This window comes from Mastacembelus armatus, chromosome 24 (assembly GCF_900324485.2).
Source record: "Mastacembelus armatus chromosome 24, fMasArm1.2, whole genome shotgun sequence".
Classification (NCBI taxonomy): domain Eukaryota; kingdom Metazoa; phylum Chordata; class Actinopteri; order Synbranchiformes; family Mastacembelidae; genus Mastacembelus; species Mastacembelus armatus.
Window position 1 is genome coordinate 2,716,094 of NC_046656.1, and position 12,734 is coordinate 2,728,827.

Genomic DNA, 12,734 nt, shown 5'->3' on the forward strand with positions numbered 1-12,734 from the left:
GTGGTCTTTTGGATGTTTCTCTATTTCTCACTGACAAGACACGTGTAGGTTTGAACAATTGACGAGTATCTCACTGGGGTGAAAAGTTTTTCAAGTGGCTCATAGCAACTACTGATACTCAGATACAGTGACTTGAGCCTTCATTTTCATATTTGCATATTTGCAGTAGTTTTGAACAGTTTGTAGAGTTTGTTCTAAAAATATGTGCAATGTATACCAGGCTCAATGCAGCCACTCATACTGTCAAAAGTTTCATCTTTATTTGCTAAAAATCTGTTTTTTTACAATATTGTTATAATCATAAGATAATTTCATATTTTTAGTTGTAAAGGTATCTGTTGCCATCAGCGATTTGTTTTTTTTTTTTTTTTTTTTTGGACTGTTTAGGAAGAAAATGTAATTGTTTTTAATTTGCACAATGAATTATTCACAGAAAAGTGAAAAGAACAGTTATAATATTGATGTTTCTAAGAGTTTGACCAATTTTTCTGGGTTTGGGAGGGCCTGGAAATTTTTCTTTCTCCAAAGGGGCCCTGACAGAAAAAGTTTGAGAACCACTGTACTACATAAAAGCCAAATAAAAATGAATTATTTTGCGAGGCACTGTAAGATGAAATATTTTGAGTGGGACTGACTTTCTTCTCGTGGGGATATTTGACCTGATTCTGATGCCAGGTTCCAAGCAGTATCTACAACTTCACTGAGACCCACAGAAAAAATCAAAGCAATGTTTAAGAATTTAAACATTTACTGTACTTTATTTATCTTCACTCATGTCACCGAGAGCTAACAAAATATTGGGATTATGAGCTTTTGTAGCTGATTTATTTTATTTATTATCTTTATTTTGGTGAACATTCTCAAAACCTCACTGTGTCATTTTATTTTGAGAAATATTTGCTTTGTGTGTTGCTATTGCTATTATGTGTTGCTTATTTTGAGATAAGTGTAAACCCCTTGTGTGCAATAGTTCCTTTTTACTTGTTGTAACGGGGGGCTTTAATTATTGAAACACACAACGGACGCACATGTAGCGTCACAGCGGGTTCCTGGTAAAAGCTGGATAATGCTGGTGCTGATAAGATGTGTTTCGATGCTCTTTTCACCTCAGCTAAGCTAGCGAGCTTAAAAGTTATGTATTTTGGGTTCAAACTACATGGAAACATAATGTGATGTTGCTATTAACATGTTTTTAGAGTTTATCATTGTTTTTAGTTGACAAAAAAACTGACTCTATTGATGGAGATTTTGACTGAGATTTTGCAGTCCCCTGCTACTGTGTTTATAAGAATAAAGCTGCAGATTCTGGGTTTTGGTGTGCCTGATGTTAATGCGCATTAGCGACCATACTACAGCTGTTACACTTTATTACTACAAATGGAAGCGATCAAGACATTTTTGTACAAAGTGGTATAGTTATAGTTATAATAAATTCAAAATATTAGTTTCTGATATTTTCTCAAAGGAAAACATGGGGCAAATGAAAATTCACAAAAAGACACGTCTGCTGTTGCGGCCCAAGTCTTCATCTCTTCCCAAGCTAAGATAACAAAATCTGTCTGTTTTTAACATTAAATATCCTATATAACCACGAAAAGTATTACATGTCAAACTGTTTCAATTGACTTTTATTCAAACAAAAGTGTGACAATACATTAAATAAATTATGAAACGTGTAAATAACCAAAAAAACCTCAACTCCAAAGTTTGTACTTTACCAATGTTATGCTAACTATGTGAACTCTCAAGAGCAATAGGGAGTTGTGATTATTTTGTAATAAAATTTCAGTTCCCCTGCTACAAAGAAAAAAGTACAGGGCACATGCAAAATACTTTTAGACTCTGTGAGTCTTCAATTAAGAAAAAAAGAGTCTGCACCCTCAGACTAGTAAGCGATCAACGGTATGGTGCAGTTAATGTTTGCCCTATATATATATATAACTGCTGTACCGCTGCATTTTCACACATTCAGAAGAAAATTCAACTTAACTAACGTTACCTCTCAATCGATAAATGTATGTAGTCTGTGTAATTATGAGGTGAGAATAGGTTCAGAATCAGCAAACTCAGATTTGAATGTTTGAAAATACATTTTAAATGTGAAATTTTGGTTTCAAAACTATGATTCAATCCTTTGAAAATAAACTTTGAATATGTGAAAAAATGCTTCATACTTTTCAGTTTTACAAATCAGTCTCTTCAAGTTTTAAAATTTGCTCTGCAAACATTCAAATCTGTCTTTTCAAACATTCAACTCACTTTTTTCTGACATTCAACATTCTTTTTTCAGAGTTTCAGACCTGCTCGTTCTGACTCTTTTAGCAGGTAAAAATGATCAGAAACTTCAAAAAAGAAAAGGTCCACACTTACAAAATGGTTTTAAAACTTTGAACTGTTGGAAAGTAAGACTTGAATGTCAGTGTTACAAATCACTCTTCAAGTTTTAAAACTTGCTTTGTAAACATTCAACTCTGTTCTTACAGTGTTTCAGTGTTGTTTTTTTGTTTGTTTTTTTTTTGTTTTTTTTTTGCAGCGTCAGATCACATTTCTGACCCTGTTTTCACAGACCACAGATCTGAAACTTTGCAGAAGACCAGGGCAGGAGCTCATGGGTGCTCCGCCAATTGGCCAATCAGAAAATAAGCCAATCAGCTAACAGGGATAGTCTACATGGTTTGATTAGTCCCACTGGACCGCAATACAGCGGGACACTGTAAAGATGATGCCTTGGTTCCAGCGCACCCGCTCCACCTTCTTCTGCCAACTGGCTAAGAACAGGACCTGCAGATGACGCCTGATAATGGCTGGACACCAGGTACAGTTTGTGCACAACAGTTAACTGGGCTGTCGATTTTTAAGAGGATGGTTTGACATTGTTATTTAGTTGCTCTTAAGTGAATTTAACATTACATTACCTATAGCAGTGTGTGAACCATGTAGAAAACAGTTGCTACGACAACACTGTACTGAATATCTTTAAATATGACAATGTAAGAAATAATTGTGGAGCAACAAAAGAAAATTTTTCAAAAGAAATTCACTTCAAAGATCATTGGTCAATGCCATTAAAAGCGGATTTCTGCACCACAGTCCTGTAACATCACTTGTGCTGTGTGGTTTTCTCAGGAGGAATTGTTAAGAGCCTCAGTTCATGCAATCACAAATCCACATAAAAAAATAAAAGAGGTATTTCCCTATATTCTTCAGATAGACAATGAATGAGCACCAAACAATTCCCCTAAGATGATGTAAGGAATGAATGTCAAAAGATGTAAAATCAGGATGTGATTTTATGGTATTCCGCAATCCCTCCAAATGTTCTACCTAAAACTTTCAAAATAATCTGCTTTTCTCTCAGTATATTTGTATCATTTCGACCAAATAGATTTTTTATTAGAGGCTTATTTCCTCTCACTATAGATAGATAGATAGATAGCTATATAGATATATACAATTAACAAGAAATGCTGCAGTTACAGGAATATTTACTTGTTATTGTTCCTTGTTAACCATTCCTGCCTTGGTCTCCTGATGGTCGGGGGGCCACAGGGGAGGTCCATGGACTTCTCCAAGGCCGGAGGCACTCATCCTCCTGGGTTAAGTCATGTCACTTGTTTGTTTAAGTAGTGAGACACACAACAGATCGCCACGACTTATACTGAAGAGTTTGGGGTTTTATTGCCGTACTGTACGTTAGTAATAGCACTGTACATCTGAGTCTGCAGCTGAACTAACTACCCATGGTCGCCACCTCTGGCCACACCGTATCGTTCATCCGCTCATGGTCTCACTCACCGAGCGCGTACATCGGCCACATGCACGACACGCACAGCGATTCACATCAGTAGTAACAGGCAATTCTCATAACACTTGTATTGGCTAACAGGTGAATTTACATTTTCTTATGTTTAGGTATTAAAACGTCTTGTTAGCTTTCTACATGGCTTGATTAGTCCCACTGGATGTCAGAACAGATGGACACCATAAAGCGGGTGCCTCACTGAGCATCAATGGAGGTACAGTATGTGCAGAAAGGTTAACTGGGCTGTTGATTTTTAACACGATGGATTGAGTAATGTGCTTTTAGCGCGCTGAGAGTTTAAGGTTTACAAAGCAAGTTTTAAAACTTGAAGAGACTGATTTGTAACACTGAAAAGAATAAAAAAAAATTTCAGATATTCAAATTATATTTTCAAAGGTTTGAATCATAGCTTTCAGTCTTGAAACCAAAATTTTCACATTTAAAATGTATTTTCAGCACAGGGTCTCCTCTAGGGGTGGCCACGAGGGCGGCCAATGAGATTCAATTCAATTCAATTCAGTTTTATTTGTATAGCGCCAAATCACAATACAAATCATCTCAAGGCACTTTACAAAAACTAAAACTAAAAACCCAACAATTCCCTTATGAGCAAGTGTTACCGGCGCCAGACCTAGGGGAAATCCGTGCCGGCGGCAAGTGATACACAAGCCATAAGGCCTGTGGATTAATGAAGAGGAACAGACATAAACGTCTTGCCAAAGCCAGTGCTCGTTTAATACTGAATTTCTTTCAATAATGTTTCATGTCATTAACATAATCACATCAACAGAAAAAGTACAGTTAAATTAAGCGAGATGAAAAACTGTATAAACATGTACCTCAATGTGCCAAAATAAGGAAAATACTTTAACTAATGTTGAATTTACTTAAAACATAGATACAGGTACACATTCATGATATATCCCACATTTAACCAATTGTTCTGGATTTTAACATCGATATGGTTTCTCTAATGTGTTCGCTGGCGCCATTTGGTCTTATTGTCCATATAATGGCGGCATTGGGTCACTACAATCATGCTTCTCTACAACACCCATAACGTAACAATGCAGTTCTTATAAGTAACCAAACTAAGCTAATCAGCACTTTTTTAAAACATTCAAAACATATATTTCCCCGTTACAGAGCATTCACACTGCCTCTCGGTTAATACAATGCTATGATGCTACAGCTAACCATACGGATGTCGGTAGGAAATATACAACTTCCTCCTGTTACTTACTAACTCCAAATACATCTAAAACGTCTCAGAATGGCACGAAAATCATCACAAACACATTTTGCATCCATTGATGTTTACACAACCCGGAGCATGAATATATAAAGTTTGACAGTACCTGTGGATTAATGAAAAGGAACAGACATAAACGTCTTGCCAAAGCCAGTGCTCGTTTAATACTGAAGCACTCAGCTAGGTCGCTAACCAATGTTCCTCCCAGTAAATCCACCCAGCAGTGGCGCCCTCTACTGCCTTAAAAATGCCACTACACCAGAGTAGGTACTAAATACACAGCTACTAGTTCACAATTAACAAAAAAAATAGAGGGGTGTCTTGTTTCTATCCAACTAAACATATAGCAAATCCAACCTGCTACACAAGCACTTGGCGACAGTGGAGAGGAAAAACTCCCTTTAACGGAAGAAAAAACCTCCAGCAGAACCGGGCTCAGTTTGGGCGGCCATCTGCCTCGACCGGTTGGGGTGAGTGGATAGAGCAGAGAGAAAAGAACAGCAACAATAAACAACAGATAGACACTGCAGGTTGGTGGGACCAGTAACTGCACATCAGCGATATACAGCTCCAGGACCAGGGACACCTGCAGAAGGTATAGGGAGAACAGAGAGAGAGGGAGAGAGCACAAGGTTAGTAACATTCAATGGTGGAATATACATGAGGTGGGAGGAGAGAAGAGAGGGGAGGGGAAGGGAAAGGGGGGGGGGGTTAGGGTAGGGGAGCTCAGTGCACCGATGGTCCTCGGGCAGTCTAGGCCTATAGCAGCATAACTAAGGGATGGTTAAGGGTTGCCTGAAGCCAGCTCTAACTATATGCTTTGTCAAAGAGGAAGGTTTTAAGTCTAGCCTTAAAAGTACAGAGAGTGTCTGCCTCCTGAACCCAGGCTGGGAGCTGGTTCCATAGGAGAGGAGCTTGATAACTAAAGGCTCTGCCTCCCATTCTGCTTTTGGAAACTCTGGGAACCACAAGTAGACCTGCACTCTGAGAGCGAAGTGGTCTATTGGGATAATATGGTACTATGAGGTCTTTGAGGTATGAAGGAGCTTGATCATGAAGGGATTTGTATGTGAGAAGAAGGATTTTAAATTCTATTCTATATTTTACAGGGAGCCAATGAAGAGAAGCCAATATAGGAGAAAATGATCTCTCTTGCTAGTTCCTGTCAGGACTCTGGCTGCGGCATTCTGGATTAATTGGAGGCTTTTTATGGAGATATTGGGACATCCAGATAGTAATGAGTTACAGTAATCTAGCCTTGAGGTAACAAATGCATGGACTAGTTTTTCTGCATCATTTTGAGACAGGATGTTCCTAATTTTGGAAATGTTGCGCAGGTGAAAGAATGCAGTTCTAGAGATTTGTTTTATGTGTGAGTTAAAGGACATGTCCTGGTCAAAAATAACTCCAAGGTTTTTTACAGTAGTGCTAGAGGCCAGGGTTATGCCATCTAGAGTAGCTAGACCTCAGAGTAGCTGTAACCTCACTGCGTGAAATGCTTGATTCTGTAGCCCCTCTGAAAAAGAAGTTAGTGAATCAGAGAAGACTAACCCCATGGTATAATTTACATATTCGTACCTTAAAGCAGGCATCACGAAGGCTGGAAAGGAAGTGGCGTTCCACAAACTTAGAGGAAATTTTTCTAGCCTGGAAAAACAGTCTACTAACATATAAAAAAGCTCTCCGTAAAGCCAGAACTGCATACTATTCATCAGTAATAGAGGAAAATAAGAACAATCCCAGGTTTCTTTTCAGCACTGTAGACAGGCTGACAAAAAGTCACAGCTCTGTTGAGCCCAGTGTTCCCTTAGCTCTCAGCAGTGATGAATTTATGAGTTTCTTTACAAATAAAATCACAACTATTAGAGATAAAATTCAGCAGATGCTTCCTATACCTGCAATAAATGAATCTTCTACTACAGTAGCTCTTGAATCATCTGTAGGACCTCAGTTATGTTTAGATTGCTTCTCTTCCATAGATCTCTCTGAATTTACATCAGTAGTTGCTTCATCGAAATCATCATCGTGTCTCTTAGACCCCATCCCAACTAGACTGCTTAAAGGCACCCTGCCATTAATGAACTCATCTTTATTGGACTTGGTAAATTTATCTCTAGTATCAGGCTACGTACCACAGGCCTTTAAGACTGCAGTAATCAAACCTTTACTCAAAAAGCCTAGTCTTGATCCAGGAGTCTTGGCTAATTATAGACCAATATCCAACCTGCCATTTATTTCTAAAATCCTAGAAAAAGCTGTTGCTAAGCAGCTATCAGACCACTTACACAGGAATGAACTATTTGAAGGTTTTCGATCAGGATTTAGAGCACATCATAGTACAGAAACAGCACTGTTGAAAGTTACCAACGATCTTCTCTTAGCCTCAGATAATGGACTTGTTTCAATACTTGTCCTCCTAGACCTTAGTGCAGCATTCGACACCATTGACCACAACATCTTATTACAGGGACTGGAGCATGTGATTGGTATCAGAGGAACAGCGTTAAAGTGGTTCCAATCCTATTTATCGGACAGATTCCAGTTTGTTCATGTCCATGATGAACCTTCCACACGAACAAAAGTTAGTTATGGAGTTCCACAAGGCTCCGTGCTAGGACTGATTCTGGTCACCCTGTACATGCTTCCTTTAGGATATGTCATTAGGAAGCACTCTATTAATTACCACTGCTATGCAGATGACACTCAGTTATATCTATCTATTAAACCTGTTAACACAAACCAGTTAACCAGACTTCAAGCCTGTCTGACTGACATAAAGGCCTGGATGACCAGTAACTTTTTACTTTTAAACTCGGAGAAAACAGAAGTCATTATATTTGGGGCAAAAAATCTCAGAAATAACTTTTCTCAAATTATAGCTACTCTAGATGGCATAACCCTGGCCTCTAGCACTACTGTAAAAAACCTTGGAGTTATTTTTGACCAGGACATGTCCTTTAACTCACACATAAAACAAATCTCTAGAACTGCATTCTTTCACCTGCGCAACATTTCCAAAATTAGGAACATCCTGTCTCAAAATGATGCAGAAAAACTAGTCCATGCATTTGTTACCTCAAGGCTAGATTACTGTAACTCATTACTATCTGGATGTCCCAATATCTCCATAAAAAGCCTCCAATTAATCCAGAATGCCGCAGCCAGAGTCCTGACAGGAACTAGCAAGAGAGATCATATTTCTCCTATATTGGCTTCTCTTCATTGGCTCCCTGTAAAATATAGAATAGAATTTAAAATCCTTCTTCTCACATACAAATCCCTTCATAATCAAGCTCCTTCATACCTCAAAGACCTCATAGTACCATATTATCCCAATAGACCACTTCGCTCTCAGAGTGCAGGTCTACTTGTGGTTCCCAGAGTTTCCAAAAGCAGACTGGGAGGCAGAGCCTTTAGTTATCAAGCTCCTCTCCTATGGAACCAGCTCCCAGCCTGGGTTCAGGAGGCAGACACTCTCTATACTTTTAAGGCTAGATTTAAAACCTTCCTCTTTGACAAAGCATATAGTTAGGGCTGGCTTCAGGCAACCCTGAACCATCCCTTAGTTATGCTGCTATAGGCCTAGACTGCCCGAGGACCATCGGTGCACTGAGCTCCCCTACACTAACCCCCTCCCTCCCCCCCCCCCCCCCCCTCTCTCCCCCCCCCATGTATATTCCACCATTGAATGTCACTAACCTTGTGCTCTCTCTCTCCCCCCTAGTTTGTGCTCTCTCCCTCTCTCTCTCTCTCTGTACCTTCTGCAGGTGTCCCTGGTCCTGGAGCTGCATATCGCTGATGTGCAGTTACTGGTCCCACCAACCTGCAGTGTCTGTCTGTTGTTTATTGTTGCTGTTCTTTTCTCTCTGCTCTATCCACTCACCCCAAACGGTCGAGGCAGATGGCCGCCCAAACTGAGCCCGGTTCTGCTGGAGGTTTTTTCTTCCGTTAAAGGGAGTTTTTCCTCTCCACTGTCGCCAAGTGCTTGCTCATAAGGGAATTGTTGGGTTTTTAGTTTTAGTTTTTGTAAAGTGCTTTGAGATGATTTGTATTGTGATTTGGTGCTATACAAATAAGATTGAATTGAATTGAATTGAATTGAATTGAATTAGCAACAATTTCAGGTTCATAATGTGGCACAAAACACATTTGAGTCAACTTTGCGTTCCTGGGGCACATAGGTTTAGTATGGCCTTTTATACCACAAAGAAAGCAAACCAATGGTTTGGCTGAAGGCCTTGAGGACACATTGGTTGGCTGATTCTCCCTCGGAGTCGGCTTACTCAGACTTGAGGATGGCCGAGGCTGGTATTGAGGGGCGGGCTTGTGGCTACACTTTTTCCAGGTAATATAATTCCATGGCTGTCCTCTCTGTCCTGCAGCCACAAACACTTCTGCCAGCTTTGCGGCAGAAGTGTTTGTGTTTGTGTGCTGAACCTGGATTGTGCTCCTTTATCCAAATCTGCAACTCAGGGGAAAGCATTCTCAGATATTGTTCCAAAATAATAATTTCACCAATATCTGTTACTGTTTTACCCCTGGGCTGAATCCATTTCCCATACATCTCCTTTAACCTGGCATAAAGTTCTCAGGGGCTTTCATCAGCTTTCACTTCCAGAGAACGAAACCTTTTTCGGTAGTTTTCAGTGCTAATATCAAATTTTTGGAAAATGGCAGCTTTTACATTATCATAATTGAAAGAGTCATCAATGTCCATTTGCACATAAGCAGCTCTGGCTTTACCAGTGAGTAATGGAATCAGGTAAAAAACCCAATCCTTTTTCTGCCAGTGACAAGCTAATGCAATACGCTCAAATGTAGTTATAAAGTGTTCGATGTCATCTCCATCTGTAAATTTCTCCAGTCTAGGTTCACGAATATAAGACTGACCTGAGAGGTGATGCATTTGGCTATCAGTTTCATTGCTGGGGCCAACCTGAAGAGTGGTATAAGTCTCTTGAAGCTCCAGATCTGATGGTGCAGGCACCGATGAAAGAGGCTCAGGTACTGGAGAGGTACGCGCCTGCACTTCCACCTGAAGAAGCTGGAACTGATGTTGAATTCCTTTAAACCGTTGTTCCTGGCGTGCCCAGTCCTCTCGCTGTCTGGCCTCTCGGGCTTCCTGCTGCCCCATGTGGGCACGAAAGAGAGAAACCAAATCGGTAATAGTTGGTTCTTTACTGGTGCCTTCAGTACTATGAACACCTCCGATGGCTCCATCTTCCTCCTCCTCGTCATTAAGTTTCTCCTCCGCTGCTTTCTGTTGGCTATGGCCTTCTCTTGGTCCTTTTGCACCTCTCCCACTTTTCAGCATGACTTGCTCCAGGAGAGGGGAAAAAACAAAGTAACGACCTGGGCTCGTGCCAAACAAATCCCACCACTGCCACCAAATGTGAGGGACCGACCGGTTGACAAACGAGCCACAGGTGAATTCTTAAACAAGAAAAGGGATTTATTTCCCCCAAATGCACAAAAATAAGACAAATTTGAAAAAACAAAAAAGTAAGCAAAGTTCTGGGCCCATAAAAAAAGGTCAACTGAACAGAACTTAACTCAGGCAAAAAAAAGTTTAACCTAAATGTAAACTGAGCTGACTGAACAAAAAACAAGACTGCCTCTCTAACTGAGGGCCTAAAGGAACTTACAGTGGGTATGGAAAGTATTCAGACCCCTTTAAATTTTTCACTCTTTGTGTCATTGCTGCCATTTGCCAAAATCAAAAAAGTTCATTTTATTTCTCATTAATGTACACTCAGCACCCCATCTTGACAGAAAAAAACAGAAATGTAGAAATTTTTGCAAATTTATTAAAAAAGAAAAACTGAAATATCACATGGTCATAAGTATTCAGACCCTTTGCAGTGACACTCATATTTAACTCACATGCTGTCCATTTCTTCTGATCCTCCTTGAGATGGTTCTGCTCCTTCATTGGAGTCCAGCTGTGTTTAATTAAACTGATTGGATTTGATTAGGAAAGGCACACACCTGTCTATATAAGACCTTACAGCTCACAGTGCATGTCAGAGCAAATGAGAATCATGAGGTCGAAGGAACTGCCCAAGGAGCTCAGAGACAGAATTGTGGCAAGGCACAGATCTGGCCAAGGTTACAAAAGAATTTCTGCAGCACTCAAGGTTCCTAAGAACACAGTGGCCTCCATAATCCTCAAATGGAAAAAGTTTGGGACGACCAGAACTCTTCCTAGACCTGGCCGTCCAGCCAAACTGAGCAGTCGTGGGAGAAGAGCCTTGGTGAGAGAGGTAAAGAAGAACCCAAAGATCACTGTGGCTAAGCTCCAGAGATGCAGTAGGGAGATGGGAGAAAGTTCCACAAAGTCAACTATCACTGCAGCCCTCCACCAGTCTGGGCTTTATGGCAGAGTGGCCCAACGGAAGCCTCTCCTCAGTGCAAGACACATGAAAGCCTGCATAGAGTTTGCCAAAAAACACATGAAGGACTCCGACTATGAGAAATAAGATTCTCTGGTCTGATGAGACCAAGACTGAACTTTTTGGCGTTAATTCTAAGCGGTATGTGTGGAGAAAACCAGGCACTGCTCATCACCTGCCCAATACAATCCCTACAGTGAAACATGGTGGTGGGAGCATCATGTTGTGGGGGTGTTTTTCAGCTGCAGGGACAGGACGACTGGTTGCAACTGAAGGAAAGATGAATGCGGCCAAGTACAGAGATATCCTGGAAGAAAACCTCTTCCAGAGTGCTCAGGACCTCAGACTGGGCCGAAGGTTCACCTTTCAACAGGACAATGACCCTAAGCACACAGCTAAAATAACAAAGGAGTGGCTTCGGAACAACTCTGTGACCATTCTTGACTGGCCCAGCCAGAGCCCTGACCTAAACCCAATTGAGCATCTCTGGAGAGACCTGAAAATGGCTGTCCACCAACGTTCACCATCCAACCTAACAGAACTGGAGAGGATCTGCAAGGAAGAATGGCAGAGGATCCCCAAATCCAGGTGTGAAAAACTTGTTGCATCATTCCCAAGAAGAATCATGGCTGTACTAGCTCAAAAGGGTGCTTCTACTCAATACTGAGCACAGGGTCTGAATACTTATGACCATGTGATATTTCAGTTTTTCTTTTTTAATACATTTGCAAAAATTTCTACATTTCTGTTCTTTTCTGTCAAGATGGGGTGCTGAGTGTACATTAATGAGAAATAAAATGAACTTTTTTGATTTTGGCAAATGGCTGCAATGACACAAAGAGTGAAAAATTTAAAGGGGTCTGAATACTTTCCGTACCCACTGTATATACTGGCTGACCAGGCCAACTGAAACGAGGGGGATTTACAAGACAAAAATCCATCCATCCATCTTCTATACCCGCTTTTCCTGGCTCAGGGTCACGGGGATCTGCTGGAGCCTATCCCAGCTCTCTCTCAGGTGGAAGGCAGGGGTACACCCTGGACAGGTCACCAGTCCATCACAGGGCCACATATAGACACACAAAGACAGACAACCTCACACACTCACTCCTACGGGCAATTTTAGAGTCAGCAATCAACCCAACATGCATGTTTTTGGACTGTGGGAGGAAACCTGAGGACCCGGAGTAAACCCACACAGGGAGAACATGCAAACTCCACACAGAAAGGCCGGGATGCGAACCCACGACCTTCTTGCTGTGAGGCAACAGTGCTAACCACTCAGCCA